Here is an 8,410-nt window from a genome sequence, read left to right on the forward strand (position 1 = left end):
CACTGTCTCTGATTCAATCCTTTTCTGTGACTTCCCCTTTGCTATTTTTATTTTCTCCTGCTTTTGGATCTTGGTCATAGCCACTCAGAGAAATGCTATAAGTACCCTCATTCCAAAAGGATCCCCAGGCTCACTATGTAAAATGACCCATCACTTCTCCAGATCTTTGATTTGTCTTTACTTCATAATACGATTCTGTTTAACTGCAACACTTTATATATGTATATAATAGAATATATTTAACAAAATTAAGGGGCCTGAAGGAGTTAATAAGCATATCAAGGAATAACAATTGGCTTTTCCTGAATGATATACTCTACATGCCATATTGGTTTATGATTTCAGCTATTCTACTATCTAAACAATCTATGCAAGACCCACAATCACATTATTTTAAATACAATCCAGATGGTGTCCTGAAGTCCTAAACTATTTCGTAAAATCATTGCCCAGTTCATGATCAAATGTCGTAAGAACAGAAACATTTGAAAGAAATAATTGTTTTAAAGGTTATGTAAAATAACTATTGTACATAATAAACTATTCTCATTTTGCAATATTAATTTATATAATTGCTTTAAAATTCAATATATTAATTTTTAAAACTTAGTTACTGGAATTTCAGTGTACATCATTTATTCATATGATATGTCATGATGTTTAAATGATTTAAGTGATGGAGTATCAAGTTTAGTAAAATAAATGTCCTTTCTTATCATTGTTTCATTTTAGATAGGAGCTTAACCATTCAAACCAAAACTATCTATTTATTCAAAATGAAACATTTATTATTACTCTCTCTTTTACCAAATAATAATAGACAGAATTATTATTAAATTAAAGATCCTTAAGTGTGATAATATTGTATTAGATTTTCCAGCATTTGTTTTTCAGCTAACGTATTTTTGGTACTGAATAGCTTTTAACCATTGAATTCTGGAAAATTACATAATCATCTATAATAATGTGTTCCTATTTAGATAATCTAAGTTCCATTACACAAAACCAATCACATTTATCACAAAAAGCCAACTGAAGAACTTTAAAACATGTTGTTCCATGAAAAGAGTTATGTTGATAAAAAATACAGTTAAAAACTCTCAGAGGGGGCAAAGCATCACACAGTCCACTAAATTAGACACTGGAAATATAACATCTATGGACATAAAGTTAGTGATCTAATGTAATCCTTATAAAAGGTTCTTCTAGATCCTTATAAAAATCTAACCTTAATTTTAATTGTGCCTTAGAAAATTCAGAGTATTGGGCGCCTGGGTGGCTCAGTTGTTAAGTGTCTGCCTTCGGCTCAGGTCATGGTCCCAGGGTTCTGGGATCGACTCCCACATCGGGCTCCCTGCTCGGCGGGAAGCCTGATTCTCCCTCTCCCACTCCCCCTGCTTGTGTTCCTGCTCTCGCTGTCTCTCTCTGTCAGATAAATATATAAAATCTTTAAAAATAAAAAAATAATAAATAAATAAAAAATAAACACTGGTTGTTCTTATGCAATTTCTCTTATCAGTGCCATGGACATGTCTTGAAAGACAAAACTTTGCATATCATACAATTATTTTTTGTCATTTTTATTTTATAGACTGGCTTTGTTCCTTTCTTTGAAAAAAATATTATATCCCTCCTTCTCTTTCTCTATCTCTATCTTTCTGTCTCTCTCAATATCATTGAGGTAACTACTGAAGAATGCATGCATGGAACAGTTACAAAAGATCTTGGTTTGGTCAGACACCCAAGCATGTCATTAAATAGATGCCAGAAGGCCACAATCTAGAAAAACTTGCAACTTCACAATGAGTCTATAATTCTCTGAAAAATATAATGAGCTCACACAATTTCAGTGTACTCCTCAGCCCATAAATGTGTTGCAAAATAACTTTTAAAAAGTTAATGCCCTTTTTTTTGCAAATAAATAGAATGATCTTATTAAATATTAATTCTCACCATCAAGATTGAGGTATGATAGATATGTGAAAGATATTTTTCCGAATGATAATCGAATTATAAAAAAGGAATATATATATTCATAATCCTCAGTACTATATCACTTATTTGTAAAATCAAAAATTGTTTTTTTCCCTTTGTTAGAGTTTATGTTTGTAAATGAGTTATCATAGGCCATAGCATCATAATCATAGTGATCATGGAAGTGACAAATGGTTTTAAAATCCATGACTTGGTAATTCCATATATTTGTGTTACTTTTATATCTTGACTAAATGAAACTAAATGTTAAAATTCACAAGTATCATTCATTTCACTCTTGAATACTCGATGGTGCAAAGGGCAACATTTCCCAGGATGGTAAGAAACTGGTTGCTTCTTCCCAAACCATATGCCGAAGTGAAATGTTAATGTGTTTTATACACATCATTACTTCTAGTTTATGTAAATACAATTTAGGTTACTGACATTTTTGTAAAACAAATAAGAAATATGTTAAATATTAATCTCTGGCTTTCTTTGCCTTATCCATATATATTTATTTGAAGAAGAAATGCTTTAGCAAATAATTAACTTTTATATATGTCATTTGATCATTTCTAACTCTATTCTATGAACCATGATTTTCTTTGGAAAATCTCAACCTCAATATCCAATCAAAGAATGTCTTCATTTGGATGTTTATTGTAAAAACCAAACAATTCCAAAGTTAGCTTTTGTATCCCTGACAAAAACACTTCCTTCATCTTGAATTTTCCATAATAAACTAAATCTATCTGTGTCTTTCTTATAGGAAATTATTAGTTATAGTAGGGGTGAGAGAATTAGAACTATATGTTAGATACCTGAATGGTGTTAATATTTGGAAAGGTGAATATGAGAAAAGTGTATGTTATTGTTGAGTAGCCAAAGGTTTTCCAAAAATCACACATTTGCTGTAGTTGGGCAAAATAATAACTCCAACAGTAGGATATTCTCAAAGGATTCTCACAGGCCTTTCTGCATGCTTGTGTGTGTGTGTGTATGTATGTGTGTAATCCTATAAAAGAGTTAATGTATGCTTATTTTATGGCATGTTAAACTTGTATATGTTTTCTCAATGCCATTTTTTAGTTGATCTGAATTAAATGCTTAAAAGACAAAACTAATTTTGTGCAATTTTTTTAACTGTCTGGAAAAGTGCTGAACAATTTCCTACATCTATCCATAAAGATGATATCCAGTTAGTTCATTATCATTGTCATTGTTTAAAATAGATATCTGTGAAGCAAGTCAAGGCATATATTCATATTAGGTATACTAATAATCCCTGTTATCAAAATAGGCAAAATAGAAAAAAATAAGATTTTTTTAAAAAACTGTTAAAATTTTAACTAGCTGTAATTTAAGACATCTAGGAATAAAACAAAAAAATTAAAAATAAAGAAATAAAATATCAGGAAAAACATTGCTATTTTTTGGAAATTTATAGCAATTAAACTTTGATAAATAACATAAACAAAGATTTCAAGATAAAAGCAAAAATCCATTTAGGGTTGGAATGGGAATGGACATATCCTCAATGATCTAGTACATTGCTTACTGAAAAAGAATCGGAGTCAATTAATTTAGAACACAGAAGTTTACAAACTTTTCCAGTAAAGGGCCAGAAAGTAAATATCTTAGGTTTTGAGGGCTAAATGGTCTTTTTTGGCCACTACTCAGCACTGCTATTGAAGCACGAAAGCAGACATAAACAACAGCAAATGAATGGGTGTGACTCCCTTCCCCGCATTTTTTTTTTTTAACCAAAATCAGTTGCAGACAAGATTTGGTCAACACACCCATAGTTTGTCAATCCTTGAAGATGACCAAGTTTTATAAATAAACTTGTATATAACAGTGCTAATATTTACATGTCCTTATTTCCATTACATTAAAACAACTTACTGAACTAAGACAATTCAGTGTAAATTCCTCTCTCATGAAACAGGAATATACACATAAACAGAGACCATATACAGTGCACTTTTGTTATGACCAGTTTGCTGAGGTTTGTAGCCCTCTGTTCTAGACACTACTTATTACTTTGGTCAAGTATTGCAACTGAGTTTGCTTTGTTACAACCTATGGCTTCATGCTAGTGACATAAAATGAAAAAAAAACAGTATCTTGAAGGGGATCCAAAATATTAATTTTTGCAAATTAAGAGATCAATATTGTTGATTATCCTAAATGTCAGAACAGTATGAGAAACTCAAACTAATATTTTTCAAAGATATATTTTTCTGTTGTAGTATCCATGAACATAAATCTGTATTTGAAATATAATAAATGAGAGTGACATTTTAATATGGGCAAACTAATATATATGAACAATTATTTCTTCCTTAATATGTTTACAAGGAAGAAGAAAATGTCTTCTATTTGAGCCACATGGAATTTACTAATGGAATTAGAAATAGCACACAGTTAAAACCAAAAAAGCTTTTGAGAAAAATTTAATATATCATTAAAACAAGACAAAAGTGACCCAGAAAACACTTTCTAGATATTCTAAATACAGGATATATAAATAATATATATATATTATGAAATACATATATACTGAAAATAATACCAAATCATATGAATGGGAATGCACAAACCTTTAACAAAACTGCATAAGCATATTAATTAGGAAGCTGTAAACTATGTGAGATATAACTAAACTTATGGATAGTTTTAGAAATAGCACCAGCAAAACTATCATAATAGTAAAAAGCAGTTATAGATCCAGAAAAGGAAATTTTGTGGAACCTATAGTCTGTGATAGATCAGGTTGTTGAACATGTGACAGAAAATGGAAGAACATGACTTCCCTTGTCTATATTTGCCAAATTTTTCTGATGAAATTTTATGTGACAAACATTACTTCTATAGGTAATATCAGAAGAAAAATCCATTCTGAGGGAAGACAGACATACACACTGCTTTCCATCAAAAATAGTGGAGATTGATTCATGTATTTTTAAAGTCTTCCATTTCTGTTAATCATTAATGATATTGTTGCTTAAAGTAAAGACATACTCAGTCCTCACTTCGTAATTTCTTTTTCAGTTGAGCGCATGGTTTATATTTGCAAACCATGAGTTTAGGCAAACATTGGCTTAATATCAATGTAAAATTCCAAATATTAATTGCAAATTAATATATCATAATTGGAAATTATAAAATGTGTTAATTTACAATTTTGTGTTATTTAATGATGCATTTTTAAAATTTTTCTATTGTTGAGTTTGCCACTTTTAACCTAAGTTATCTCAAGTGTTTTGGACTATTCAAAACAATGAGATTGATCTAAAAGGATTGTGTGTGTGTGTGTGTGTGTGTGTGTATTTTATTGAGGGTAGTCTCTAAAAACACAACTTAAGCCACTTCTACATAGGCCTGAGGTTTAAAAGATTAAGGATTATTATTTCAAAAGAATATCACAATATCAGTAGTGTTTGGATATTTGGTTAATTGGTACTCACAGGATATTGTCTTTTCACCACTCACACGTCCATCTAATTGAATCTATTTCCAGTCAATATTTTTTTTTCCACTAGTGGTATGTCCCATTTTAAACCAGATTATGTGACCCTTCTGAACCCTGTAATTCATCTACAAATTTGGACGACATTCACCTTCCAAGTTATAAGAATTGTAGGTATCCAAATTTATCCCTGTATTTGTATTTTCCAATTGCACTTTAAATCAATTTATGTGTTTGTGTTTAATACATTATTGTTTCCTGTACATGTGCCAACTTTCCTGTCTTTAATATCTTCCTTAAACTACTTGCTATACCAGACCTGGAAAAAAGCTTAAAGTTTAAATAATATCTTCATATAATTTACAAGAAAATGACAAAATATTTTCTAAACTGGTTGTAAATATTTTTTATAAGATCTTTCCTTTAGAGACTTTTAATAGTCAATTCTTTAAAAGCATAAGTTCATAATACATTAACTGATAAAACAATTATAAGTAAAATTAAGACAGCATTGTACATGTCACATTTGATAATTCCTTCTCTTTATTATTATTAAAGCCACTAGTAATTTTTGGTTCCTCTGATCACTGTGTGAAAACTTTAGAGGATTTTTTTTTGATTTTTCCTATGAAACAATACAGACATTATACCATAGGAAAATTAATCATATACAGCTGGATTTTAAAAATATATATTTTTTGTGGTTAAATCATTTTTTATTAAAACTAGTCAGATTGTTATCTACAGGGTATCGATTTATCACTTCTCCATTATCATTACTGTTTTAGGAAAAGCCTGCAGTCACATATGTGAACAGGATTGATGTAGTGCAGAAACAAAGGAGGCTGGGGTTCAAGCAGGCCACTCTCCTGGGTCAGGGGTTTAGTGGCACTGTAGGTGGCTGCTCATCTCAATGTATTTTTTGGTCCATTTACCTTTATAAATCATACCATATAGCTTTCAGTATTTACACGCATTGAAATAGAATAAATATGTGTTAGAGGAAAGCATGTATTAGTGGGCTTCATGTGTCAAAAGTAACTCCATATTTCGTGTATTATTTTTATGCCATCAGCTACCTTTGAGAACAAAATTTCCACATAAATGTACAAACTGGGACATACTTTTAGAAAACCTCATAGCGATGCATAATACAGTGTGTCCTCCCATTAGTGAATCAATTAATCTCCACTCCCTCGAAGTGTTAATAACAAACAAAAAGAGTAGCTGGCCATTACTTTTTAAAGCATAATTCAGAGAAAATACAAGAACCATTATCATTGGCATTTTGGGGCCAAATGAAACCACTGAAGCATTATGTCTGACTCAATCATTCTGTGATTTGCCAAAATCATGTTCCTTCCGATTACACTGTTCTTGCTAGCATTAGTTCTATGTCCATTTGACAGGGACATTTATATTAAACTTCAAAATAACTCCTGGCAGTATTCAAAATATATGGCCAGAACTCCTAAAGGCAACTTTGCTTTCGTCCCAATTATGACAACATTTAGCCTTATTAGTAACTGATAAAATGACAACCGCAGACTTTGGAGAGAGGTGGGTGCCTTGCCGTAAACACGTGTAGGCCGGCACACCTGGCCAAGCTACTCAGTGCAGTTACCAATGCTTAGTTCTTCTTGGCTTTCTTCATATAGCGAGCCCGCGTAGACTTGCCAAAATTCATGGTCATTTTAAAATACAGCCAGGTAGACATAATTGAAAGTATTAAGTCCATAAGAAAATGGACCGGGTATCCGGTGGTTGGGGACTGCAAGCCCACCATTCTCATTGCAGACTTCACGTACGTCTCTGCAGACAGCTTATCCAGAGTTGGTTTTCAGATTTTCGACAGCTTTGTAGCTACGTAGTACGGCAGGACACTCTGCACAAAGATGCACTTGCTCTTATATTCCTCATGGAGGCACTGAGAGAAGAAATCCACAAAAGCCTTGGTTGCAGAGTAGATGGCCAACAGTGGAACTGGGGCTACGCCACTGGCAGAGGAAATGTTCAGAATTGCCCCTTTAGATCTTTCCACCATACCGGGCAGCAACAATCGTGTCATCTTACAAACAGAAAGAACATTGATATTTATCAGATTCTTGATGGTGTTGTCCAAGTCAGGAACGTCCAAAAAGTATTCAGGATACTCATATGACATTCCCACATTGTTCACTAAAACACCAATTTAAGACCTGCCAAGCTTGTTTTAATTTTATCATAAATATCTTCTGATGCAAAGTCAACAGCAATGGTCCTTGTTTCCACTTTGAATTTTTCTCTATTTCACTGGAAACTTGATTCAGTTGATCCTGTGATCTGCTGATAAGGACAACCTTCATTCCATGTTTCGCTAACTCTTCTGCATATGATTTTCCAATTCCATCAGTACCACCTGTGACAACTGCCCATTCTCCGAGCCTGGGTCCGACCCCTACCTCGTGACTCAAACCCCAGACCCGAAGGGCCGAGAAGAGCGAGTACGAGATGCGCAGGGCCACGTAGGCCGCCTTGCCTGCGCCCACCCAGTACAAGAAGCCGGCGGCAGGAAGAGCGCTCTCCATGGCTTTCAACTAGGGCCTTACTACCTTCGTGAATGGAAAAACGAATGAATGAATCCGGGAAGAGGCGCCCGCCGTGACGGTGAGGACGACACTAACAGGCGCTGCCCCTGCGACTCTTTTGGCCTAAACCCCGCCCGCGCCTAAAAATATATTTTTTATTTTGTTTTGTTTTGTTTAATTATGCCCCTGAGTTCGACCATACTCAGCTTCATCTGTGGTTTCTAATACCTGAATTGCTAATGAGAATGTGAATTGCTAATGTATTCCATAGACAATGAAAACTCCTGGAAAAAGAATTTTTAACACTCTCTCTAAACACACACACACACACACACACACACACACACCCGTAAGATTAAGAATGTTGTTGATTTTATCAGGAAATGAGATTCTT

The 8,410-nt window shown here is 33.1% G+C and overlaps 1 pseudogene; it reads right to left on the reverse strand.

Moving 5' to 3' along the window:
• Positions 1–6,143: 6,143 nt before the first annotated feature.
• LOC112826911 (very-long-chain 3-oxoacyl-CoA reductase pseudogene) lies at positions 6,144–8,118 on the reverse strand (annotated as a pseudogene).
• Between the last annotated feature and the right edge of the window lie 292 nt (positions 8,119–8,410).

The sequence above is a fragment of the Callorhinus ursinus genome, unplaced genomic scaffold, assembly GCF_003265705.2.
Source record: "Callorhinus ursinus isolate GAN/ISIS: 27379988/994484 unplaced genomic scaffold, GSC_fseal_2.0 scaffold7, whole genome shotgun sequence".
Classification (NCBI taxonomy): Eukaryota; Metazoa; Chordata; class Mammalia; order Carnivora; family Otariidae; genus Callorhinus; species Callorhinus ursinus.